The 12,645-nt window shown below is 47.6% G+C and overlaps 1 pseudogene; it reads left to right on the plus strand.

The window, feature by feature from the left end:
• The window catches only part of LOC141051430 (uncharacterized), a 162,120-nt pseudogene that overhangs the window by 115,852 nt on the left and 33,623 nt on the right, over positions 1 to 12,645 (plus strand).

The raw sequence follows: 12,645 nt of genomic DNA on the forward strand, positions 1-12,645 counted from the left end.
TGTACACCCCGTATACACACAGGTCCGCTTCGTATACCTTGTACACACGCGGCTCCGCTCCGTACACCTCATACACACACGACTCCACTCCGTACACCTCGTACACACACGGCTCCACTCCGTACACATGCGGCTCCGCTCTGTACACCATATATACAAATGGCTCCGCTCCGTACACCTCGTACACATACGGCTCCGCTCCGTACACCTCGTACACACGCGGCTCCTCTCCGTACACCTCGCACACACGCGGCTCCTCTCCGTACACCTCGCACACACGCGGCTCCTCTCCGTACACCTCGCACACACGCGGCTCCTCTCCGTACACCTTGTACACACGCGGCTCTGCTCTGTACACCTCGTACACACACGGCTCTGCTCTCTACACCTCGTACACACGCGGCTCCGCTCCGTACACCTCGTACACACATGGCTGCGCTCCGTACACCTCGTACACACACGGCTGCGCTCCGTACACCTCGTACACACACGGCTGCGCTCCGTACACCTCGTACACACACGGCTGCGCTCCGTACACCTCGTACACACGCGGCTCCTCTCCGTACACCTCGTACACACGCGGCTCCTCTCCGTACACCTCGTACACACGCGGCTGCGCTCCGTACACACACGGCTGCGCTCCGTACACCTCATACACACGCGGCTTCTCTCCGTACACCTCGTACACACGCGGCTCCTCTCCGTACACCTCGTACACACGCGGCTCCTCTCCGTACACCTCGTACACACGCGGCTCCTCTCCGTACACCTTGTACACACGCGGCTCTGCTCTGTACACCTCGTACACACGCGGCTCCTCTCCGTACACCTCGTACACACGCGGCTCCTCTCCGTACACCTCGTACACACGCGGCTCTGCTCTCTACACCTCGTACACACGCGGCTCCTCTCCGTACACCTCGTACACACGCGGCTCCTCTCCGTACACCTCGTACACACGCGGCTCCTCTCCGTACACCTCGTACACACGCGGCTGCGCTCCGTACACCTCGTACACACGCGGCTGCGCTCCGTACACCTCGTACACACGCGGCTCCGCTCCGTACACCTCGTACACACGCAGCTCCGCTCCGTACACCTCGTACACACGCGGCTCCGCTCCGTACACCTCGTACACACGCGGCTCCTCTCCGTACACCTCGTACACACGCGGCTCCTCTCCGTACACCTCGTACACACGCGGCTCCGCTCCGTACACCTCGTGCATGCACGTGTAGCTCTACTACATCCACACTGTAAACCCCTCCTGACCCCACACACAGAAACTTCCCCTCATCCAGCACCATGACAATCAGCACAGCAGAGTGCTGCACACACTGAGGCCCCTGATCATGTGACCCCTGACTCCGCCCCTCCTGTGACCTCATCACAGGTCCTGTGCACAGAGCAGCCATCTCACGCTCTTCAATGAGCATTCCACCTTCTAGCCCGCCAGTGCCTCAGGGACAGAGCGCGCTCCTGAATGCGCGCCTTCGCTGCCCTGCTGCACCAATCAGCGTCAGGCCAATTGCAGCCTGGCAGCCAATCAAATGAGCGGCTGCAGCTCCTAGAGGCTGCCACTCCCCTGACACTCCCACTATACAATGCAAACTCTCGGTCAGCAGAGGACAAGGCCCCGCCCCTTCCGGTGACGTCACCCCCTGACAGGATTCTCTGGGCTGGAAGTTCCGTTATCTCCCGTGGATTCTTCCCGGTGTCCCGGTGCGCGGCTCTGCAGGGGGAGGTCTGTGCAGAGTCCTCGGCATCCTCTGTGCCGGGCATTTATCCCTCCTCCTATATCGCCTCCAGACTCCGCAGCGCTGTACACGTGTTATTATCACTCTCACTACAGCGCTTATTCACACCTGGGGTTCCTGGCTGCGTCTGTGCACTGATTGCGGTTTCCTCTTTGCCTCCAATAATAGAGAGAACCCCAGCGCCCCGCACACTGTGCGGAATAATAATGCAGGGGGCAAACCCAGTGATAGAAGGAGGGACACGGCTGTGACACGGAGCACTGCGGGGAAATCCGCACCACAGCAGCAGCAAGGGGGCAAAGAAACCTGCAGCATCCTCTTTATTACCACACAGACGAGTAACCCCTTAGTGGCCGGGTCAACTTTAACAATTCTGACCACTGTCCCTTTATGAGGTAATAACTCTGGAGCTTCCATGGATCCCGGTGATTCTGACATTGTTTTCTCGTGACACTCAAGTGACCCCATTTTGGAAACTAGACCCCCCAAGGAACTTATCTAGATGTGTGGTGAGAACTTTGAACCCACAAGGGCTTCACAGAAGTTTATAACGTACAGTGGTACAATTAAAAAATCATATTTTTTCCACAAAAATGATCTTTTCACCCCCAATTGTTATTTTCCCAAGGGTAACAGGACCCTAAAAGATATTGTGCAATTTGTCCTGCGTACGCTGATACCCCACATGTGGGGGTAAACCACTATTTGGGCGCATGGCAGAGCTCGGAAGGGAAGCAGCGCCATTTGACTTTTTTGGCTGGAATTGAGATCGGACACCTTGTCGCGATTGGAAAACCCCTGATGTACCAAAACAATGGAAACCCCCCAATTCAAACTCCAACCCTAGCCCTAATGGGAAAATGGAAATAAATACATTTTCTTTTAGTTGTATTATTTTTCCCTAACTAAGGGGGTGATAACGGGGGGTTTGATTTACTATTTATGGCGGTTTTTATGTTTGGCGGCTGTCGCACGCTAAAAGACGCTTTTTATTGTAAAAATAGTTTTTGCATCACCACATATTGAGAGCTGTAATTTTTCCATATTTTGACCCACCGAGTCATGTGAGGTCTTATTTTTTGCGGGATGAGTTGACGTTTTTATCGGTACCATTTTCGGGCACGTGACATTTTTTGATCGCTTTTTATTCCGATTTTTGGGTCGCAGAATGAACAAAAACCAGCGTTTCATGAATTTCTTTTGGGGGGGTGCGTTTACACCGTTCCGCGTGCGGTAAAATTGATAAAGCAGTTTTATTCTTCGGGTCAGTATGTTTACAGCGATACCTCATTTATGTCTTTTTTTATGTTTTGGCACTTTTATGCAATGAAAACAATTTTATATAAAAAATAATAATTTTTGCATCGCTTTATTCTGCGAGCTATAACTTTTTTATTTTTTTGTGGATGATGCTGTACGGCGGCTCGTTTTTTGCAGGACAAGATGATGTTTTCAGCGGTACCATGGATATTTATATGCGTCTTTTTGATCGCGCGTTATTGCACTTTTCGTTCGGCGGTATGATAATAAAGCTTTATTTTTTGCCTTTTAAGGGGTTAACTAGTGGGACAGTTTTATAGAGCAGGTCGTTACGTACGCAGCGATACCAAATATGTGTATTTTTATTTGGGAATTTTTTTTTTTTTATTTATTTAGCGATTTTTTTATAAATTATTTTCACACTTTTTTTTTTTTAACTTTATTACAATGTCCCAGGGGGGACATAACTGTCATGTGACAGATCGCTCATCTGTCACATGCAGTGCTGCAGGCTTCCTCATGCCGGCGCGAGGAAGCCACCTCCCGCTGCCATTTTGGATTCGGGGACCTGCAGGGAAGGAAACCCCCGCAGCAGCACTGCACAGATCTCAGGGAAGCACAGAGGGAGCCCCCTCCCGATGCTTCCCTAAATCCCCGGTACACTGCGATCATGTTTGATCGCAGTGTGCCAGGGGCGCACACTGAGTATCACAGCTGACACCCGGCCGCAATCAGCTGCGCTCCCCCCGTGAGCGCACTATTCCGTCCTTGGGTCCCAGGTCACATGGACGGAATAGTACGTCTAATGTAGGAAAGGGGTTATTACTGCATTCTCATTGTGAGTGGATACGGCTTCATTGTGTATCAATGTTATTTTGTTTTTGTACATTGTTATGGTGTGTATATTTTCCAGTAGTGCTTTTTCTCATAGTTGTTAGTCGTCAAGTTTCCCTCACTGCACATGGAGAACCTCAAGCCATGTCCTCTGCGGTCTCCCATTCCTCTCCGGCCAGAGAGGAGGTTGCTTAGCAGAGATGTTAGTCCCAGTGCCTTGCCCAGCCTAATGCTAGGCGTCTGGTTGCTTCTGGCTCTGCTATTGTATCATGCGTGAGTCAGCAGCAAGCAGACGCTCCTGGGACTAAGTCCTGCTTTTCCCCTACTGAGCATGCTTGTGGGATGACCTCTCATTGGAGGTTGGAGGTCACATGCGCAGGTCCCGTTCCTGCTCGGATTGGTCCACTACGAGGAATGTCCCGGAAGGACGCCACTATAAAAAAGCAGCATGGCCGAGCGGCCATGCGCTAGTGTGATGGTGTGATATGCTATATGGATATCATTTTGTGTATATTGCTATTTCACTGATTTGCATAGTGTTAATCTTGATGCCTTGTATGTCTGCAGCCTGACTTTTATCTATGACTCTTGATGACCCCCTGTAGTGTCAAATCCCCCAGGCACCTTTTGTCAAGTCTGGGCGGCCTGAAAACTGCCAAACCGGTTTGACTCTGCCTGGACATAATGAGGGGGCTGGGGAGGACGGGCTGGGCAAGTCAGTTGCTGTGTGCAGAGCATGGTGTGAAGACAGGACTTCGGAGAGAAAGAAGAATATATGGAACATGTTATCACCGTCAGCTGGATTTTGGACTCTCATCTCCCTGGACATGTTATACTGTTACTGAACTGCATTCAGATTCTGGACTATCTTATCTTTTGTGGGGTGGACTGAATACGGACCTTTCATATTTTTGCCTAAATAAATGTCTTGGAATTGTTCACTCTCCTCTTGCTCTGTTGATTGTGTGATACCAGAGAAGGACCCCGTGACAACTGGTGGCAGCAGTGGGATCAACAGAGTGTAACCCAATGGAGAACCACCCACAGAGTGAGTACAGAAATTGGACTGTATGCAGTTTGCAGGAGAGAGCCAGAGACATGGGCCTGGACTACCAGGGACTGACTAAAGAGGCCTTAATTGACCTACTGGTGGGTGCTAGTCAGACCACCTACTCCCATATGTCTGAAGGACGAGCACTGGAGACAGGGATCCCCACCCCCAAAAGCCAGTGGGTGGTGTGGTACGAAGAAGAGATGGCGGTTCTGGGCCCCGGCGTCTCTCAGGTGTACAAGGAGGAGGCTGCCCACCGGGCACAGCGGAGACAAGAAGCAATGGAGCTTGAAAGTAATGCAATGTGGAGTGTAACCCCAACAATCCGGGAGCCTGTACGGATCACCCGGACAGAGTTTAAGCCATTTGATGAGACTTCCGGAGATGTGGAGGGGTTCTTCAAGGACTTTGAGCAGCAGTGTGCTGTGATGGAGGTGCCCCACTCTAGCTGGATGCGTTTGTTAGTGGGGCTCCTGAACGGAAGCATGACGGAGGCTTACCGAACCATTGACGCACAGCGGAATCGGGATTATAACATTGTAAAGCAGATTATCCTGGATTACCATGCTATCACCCCAGACTCATATAGGGCCAAGTTCCGAGACCTCCCATGCACCACAGGGGGATCGTTTAAGATGTATGCACATAAGATGTCCGAGGCCTGTCGGAGATGGCTGGAAGCAGAAAACGCCTTTACTGTGGAAGATGTTATACAGGCGTTCCTTATAGAACAATTTCTTGCCAAGTGCCCTGCAGAGGTACGGGAATGGGTCCGGGAGCGCACGCCGTGTACCGTGGATAAAGCTGCAGTCTTGGCCGATGAAGCCCTTACTATCCGACCTCAATGGAGGAGGCTTCTGGACAATGAACCACGGCCTGCTCCCGCGCCCCGTCCCCCTCAGATTATATCTGCCCTTCCACCTAGTCGCAAGCCGCTGACTATCACGCCTCCCAATCCTGGGCCCCAACAGTTCCGACCACGACCTGGGGGTATCACAGAGAGGAGATGTTATGTGTGTGGGCAACCTGGACATTTGCAGTTTGGATGTCCCTCAAGGATTCGGAGGGAGCCCCACCTCGTCCAGTGCATCTGGTGCACTCCATCCCGCCTGAGGAAGAGCTACCACCATCCCCACCAGAGTGGACCACCGACCACGGCACCATAGATACTCCTCCTGGAGTGTACGGACTTCAGCCTCTGTCCTTTGGCTACCCAGAGCAACGGCAATGCCACCTGCAGGATGTCTTAATTGATGGATACAAAGTGTCAGGATTTAGAGACACGGGGGGGCATTTCTGACTATCGCTGACACCCGTGTGGTTCGACCCGAGGCAATTCACCAGGGTGCAGGAATTCCCATTGTTTGGCGGAGGGGTGTCCGCAAATATATACAGCGAGCTTTGGTGCGTTTGGATTATGGTTTTGGAGAAAAACTGTGCTGGATTGGAGTTATGGGAGGACTTCCTGCAGATATCCTCCTTCGGAACGACATTGGGGAGTTACAGTGTCATTTTGTGGGAGCAGTCACCCGACTACAGGCCCTTCAAGCACCACAACATCCGGACCCCACTGAGGAGCAATCTGTTTGGCCAGAAGGTCCGTGGGCCTCTCACTCTTTTGAAAGAACAATTGGAGGGAGATATCGCAGACATTGGAATGCCCATCATTCTCTACATTCTAGTTTAGAGTTCAGAGATCGTCTCGCCCTGCTAGTGGCTAATGATCAACAGCAAATGGCCCAGTCCAGTCAAGAAACCTGGTATGACCGTAACGCCAGGACCCGGGAATTTATGGAAGGACATCAAGTGCTTATAATTATTGCAACCCCTGCCACTGTACAAGGAACTATAAACGATTTAGCAATGTGGACTATAGTCAGCAGGCCAGAGGTCTGTGTAGACCTCATAGCGTGCTCACTTATTATGAGGGGGGAGAGGTTGTGATGGTGTGATATGCTATATGGATATCATTTTGTGTATATTGCTATTTCACTGATTTGCATAGTGTTAATCTTGATGCCTTGTATGTCTGCAGCCTGACTTTTATCTATGACTCTTGATGACCCCCTGTAGTGTCATAATCCCCCAGGCACCTTTTGTCAAGTCTGGGAGGCCTGAAAACCGCCCCCAGCCTGTTTGACTCCCCCTGGACATAATGAGGGGGCTGGGGAGGACAGCGGCTGGGCAAGTCAGTTGCTGTGTGCAGAGCATGGTGTGAAGACAGGACTTCGGAGAGAAAGAAGAATATATGGAACATGTTATCACTGTCAGCTGGATTTTGGACTCTCATCTCCCTGGACATGTTATACTGTTACTGAACTGCATTCAGATTCTGGACTATCTATCTTTTGTGGGGTGGACTGAATATGGACCTTTCATATTTTTGCCTAAATAAATGTCATGGAATTGTTCAATCTCCTCTTGCTCTGTTGATTGTGTGATACCAGAGAAGGACCCTGTGACAGCTAGTATAGACTCAAATGCTTATGTGTGTATGTTGATGGATGCATGTATCTGGTGACTGACTCACTGGAAACCCCTACCCTTGGTTGTGCTTGTAGTTAGGGTCTAGTGGTAGAGTCAGCGCCTGTCAGTGGCTAAGTTATATGCCACAGTGCCTCAGGTCTGCAACTCACTTAGCGCCATATTGTGCCATCCCGCACAAGGCACATAAGTACCGCAGCTGCGGTACCGAGTGCAGGTGAGTCTAGAGGGACTCCGACCCGGTGACTTTGGGCAGAGTCCTGTGACGTTGCACCTGTGCTCACTTCACCGAGCTCTGTGAGCTTAACAGGCTTCGGCGTTTATATTCAGTGGTAGTGCGGCTCTGTGAGGCACCAGAGTCCGCCTCGTACACACCGGGTGACGTTAACCCGCGTGTGTCCATTTATAATACCGCCATATAGTGACCGCCATTACTGAGCCGCAGTTAACACCTCTGCACGGTGGACCCCGGGCTGCGAATCACCTTATCCCATCCTTATTATTTGGTGTGTTCCGCAAGCCCATAACAGTTGTCTTCCTCTTTGCCTCCAGAAAGTCATGTCTTCACCCTTTGTCCCGACTATTGTAATAATTCTCCCTTCTTCCCTCACATGATAATATTCCCCTATACACCTGCAGGCGGCCATAATTCCTTTTATGTGCCCCTACATAGTATTAATGCCCCTTGTGTGCCCCCATGTATTAGTAATGTCCCCTATGTGCCCCATATATTAGTAATGTCACCTATGTGCCCCATATATTAGTAATGTCCCCTATGTGCCCCATATATTAGTAATGCAACCCATGTGCCCCATATATTAGTAATGTCCCCTATGTGCCCCATGTATTAATAATGTCCCCTATGTGCCCCATATATTAGTAATGCAACCCATGTGCCCCATATATTAGTAATGCCACCTATGTGCCCCATATAGTAGTAATGCCACCTATGTGCCCCATACATTAATAATTCCACCTATGTGCCCCATATATTAGTAATGTCCCCTATGTGTCCCATATATTAGTAATGTCCCCTATGTGTCCCATATATTAGTAATGTCCCCTATGTGTCCCATATATTATTAATGTCCCCTATGTGCCCCATATATTAGTAATTTCCCCTATGTGCCCCCATATATTAGTAATGTCCCCTATGTGCCCCATATATTAGTAATGTCCCCTATGTGACCCCATATATTAGTAATGTCACCTATGTGCCCCATATATTAGTAATGCCACCTATGTGCCCCATACATTAATAATTCCACATATGTGCCCCATATATTAGTAAAGTCCCCTATGTGCCCCATATATTAGTAATGTCCCCTATGTGACCCCATATATTAGTAATGTCCCCTATGTGCCCCATATATTAGTAATGTCCCCTATGTGACCCCATATATTAGTAATGTCACCTATGTGCTCCATATATTAGTAATGCCACCTATGTGCCCCATATATTAGTAATGTCCCCTATGTGCCCCATATATTAGTAATGTCCCCTATGTGACCCCATATATTAGTAATGTCACCTATGTGCCCCATATATTAGTAATGTCCCCTATGTGTCCCATATATTAGTAATGTCACCTATGTGCCCCATATATTAGTAATGCCAACTATGTGCCCCATACATTAATATTTCTACATATGTGCCCCATATATTAGTAATGTCCCCTATGTGCCCCATATATTAGTAATGTCACCTATGTGCCCCATATATTAGTAATGTCACCTATGTGCCCCATATATTAGTAATGTCCCCTATGTGTCCCATATATTAGTAATGCCGCCTATGTGCCCTATATATTAGTAATGTCCTCTATGTGTCCCATATATTAGTAATGTCCCCTATGTGCCCCCATATATTAGTAATGTCCCCTATGTGACCCCATATATTAGTAATGCCACCTATGTGCCCCATACATTAATAATTCCACATATGTGCCCCATATATTAGTAATGTCCCCTATGTGCCCCATATATTAGTAATGTCCCCTATGTGCCCCATATATTAGTAATGTCCCCTATGTGCTCCATATATTAGTAATGTCCCCTATGTGACCCCATAAATTAGTAATGTCACCTATGTGCCCCTTATATTAGTAATGCCACCTATGTGCCCCATACATTAATAATTCCACATATGTGCCCCATATATTAGTAATGTCCCCTATGTGCCCCATATATTAGTAATGTCCCCTATGTGCCCCATATATTAGTAATGTCCCCTATGTGCCCCATATATTAGTAATGTCCCCTATGTGACCCCATATATTAGTAATGTCACCTATGTGCCCCATATATTAGTAATGTCCCCTATGTGCCCCATATATTAGTAATGTCCCCTATGTGTCCCATATATTAGTAATGCCGCCTATGTGCCCCCATATATTAGTAATGTCACCTATGTGCCCCATATATTAGTAATGCCCCCTATGTGACCCCATATATTAGTAATGTCACCTATGTGCCCCATATATTAGTAATGCCAACTATGTGCCCCATACATTAATATTTCTACATATGTGCCCCATATATTAGTAATGTCCCCTATGTGCCCCATATATTAGTAATGTCACCTATGTGCCCCATATATTAGTAATGTCACCTATGTGCCCCATATATTAGTAATGTCCCCTAGGTGTCCCATATATTAGTAATGCCGCCTATGTGCCCTATATATTAGTAATGTCCTCTATGTGTCCCATATATTAGTAATGTCCCCTATGTGCCCCCATATATTAGTAATGTCACCTATGTGCCCCATATATTAGTAATGTCACCTATGTGCCCCACATATTAGTAATAAATAAAATATTGACTGCCACATCCAAACATAAATTAGGTCTGAACAGGTGCTTTCCTAGAGTCGCCAACTCATGTATACATTCAAAGAAAAAGCAGCACTCTGTAACGCTAAAGCATGAAATATGGAGATTGAATTGCATTACTGCACTAGAGATATGAAGAACTGAGAATTCTTAGCGCATAAATTGGCCAATCCATGTGTACCCTGCAGCCACAATAAGGCGATTCTCGTTGCCAGGACCTAATTCTAATCCTCTCTTAGACCAAAGTCTCTATCTCTATGGAGGGGTAGGATCCTGCTGCAATTAAAACCGCCTGATGCAATTTTGGAGCCATTTTTCTTTAAAAACATTTTAAAATCTGTTTTTTTTTCTGGTATTTTTCTTGTAATATAGGAAAGCCTAAGGCCAGAAATAATCCCCGTAAATCACTGTACATGGAGACTTTTGGATCAGATCATTTCTGTCCATGATGTTTGTGGAAACAAAAAAGCTTTTATAAAACTTCATGAAACTTCTGTGTGTGACTCAGAGCTGAGATCTAATGTGATAGAAGATTCCAGTGCGGGGAAGACGGGAAACCTTCATATAGACGGCGATGGGGATGGAGTCAGTGACCGACTCTGGCCAAATCTGTCTCTAGAGCCGCAGTAGAAGATGAAGATGTCGTCCTCATCATGACTGAGTTATTTCTCATGTCGCGTGTAATGAATATCTCCTGCAGTATTGCTAACGCCGATTCCAGTGTCGGTAATGAGACGAGAATTAGCGTTATGGAAGATGAGTCTATGAGGAACGTGTTCAGCTGCCGACTCCGAGGAGGAAACTGCTTGTTGTCTGTGGCCTAAATACAGTGGGGCAAAAAAGTATTTAGTCAGTCAGCAATAGTGCAAGTTCCACCACTTAAAAAGATGAGAGGCGTCTGTAATTTACATCATAGGTAGACCTCATCTATGGGAGACAAACTGAGAAAAAAAAATCCAGAAAATCACATTGTCTGTTTTTTTTTCATTTTATTTGCATATTATGGTGGAAAATAAGTATTTGGTCAGAAACAAAATTTCATCTCAATACTTTGTGATATATCCTTTGTTGGCAATGACAGAGGTCAAACGTTTTCTGTAAGTCTTCACAAGGTTGCCACACACTGTTGTTGGTATGTTGGCCCATTCCTCCATGCAGATCTCCTCTAGAGCAGTGATGTTTTTGGCTTTTCGCTTGGCAACACGGACTTTCAACTCCCTCCAAAGGTTTTCTATAGGGTTGAGATCTGGAGACTGGCTAGGCCACTCCAGGACCTTGAAATGCTTCTTACGAAGCCACTCCTTCGTTGCCCTGGCGGTGTGCTTTGGATCATTGTCATGTTGAAAGACCCAGCCACGTTTCATATTCAATGCCCTTGCTGATGGAAGGAGGTTTGCACTCAAAATCTCACGATACATGGCCCCATTCATTCTTTCATGTACCCGGATCAGTCGTCCTGGCCCCTTTGCAGAGAAACAGCCCCAAAGCATCATGTTTCCACCACCATGCTTTACAGTAGGTATGGTGTTTGATGGATGCAACTCAGTATTCTTTTTCGTCCAAACACGACAAGTTGTGTTTCTACCAAACAGTTCCAGTTTGGTTTCATCAGACCATAGGACATTCTCCCAAAACTCCTCTGGATCATCCAAATGCTCTCTAGCAAACTTCAGACGGGCCCGGACATGTACAGGCTTAAGCAGTGGGACACGTCTGGCACTGCAGGATCTGAGTCCATGGTGGCGTAGTGTGTTACTTATGGTAGGCCTTGTTACATTGGTCCCAGCTCTCTGCAGTTCATTCACTAGGTCCCCCTGCGTGGTTCTGGGATTTTTGCTCACCGTTCTTGTGATCATTCTGACCCCACGGGGTGGGATTTTGCGTGGAGCACCAGATCGAGGGAGATTATCAGTGGTCTTGTATGTCTTCCATTTTCTAATTATTGCTCCCACAGTTGATTTCTTCACTCCAAGCTGGTTGGCTATTGCAGATTCAGTCTTCCCAGCCTGGTGCAGGGCTACAATTTTGTTTCTGGTGTCCTCTGACAGCTCTTTGGTCTTCACCATAGTGGAGTTTGGAGTCAGACTGTTTGAGGGTATGCACAGGTGTCTTTTTATACTGATAACAAGTTTAAACAGGTGCCATTACTACAGGTAATGAGTGGAGGAAAGAGGAGACTCTTAAAGAAGAAGTTACAGGTCTGTGAGAGCCAGAAATCTTGATTGCTTGTTTCTGACCAAATACTTATTTTCCACCATAATATGCAAATAAAATGAAAAAAAAACAGACAATGTGATTTTCTGGATTTTTTTTTCTCAGTTTGTCTCCCATAGTTGAGGTCTACCTATGATGTAAATTACAGACGCCTTTCATCTTTTTAAGTGGTGGAACTTGCACTATTGCTGACTGACTAAATACTTTTTTG

This window comes from Dendrobates tinctorius, unplaced genomic scaffold, assembly GCF_039654945.1.
Source record: "Dendrobates tinctorius isolate UK_male_01 unplaced genomic scaffold, ASM3965494v1 ptg000157l, whole genome shotgun sequence".
In the NCBI taxonomy this organism is placed as follows: domain Eukaryota; kingdom Metazoa; phylum Chordata; class Amphibia; order Anura; family Dendrobatidae; genus Dendrobates; species Dendrobates tinctorius.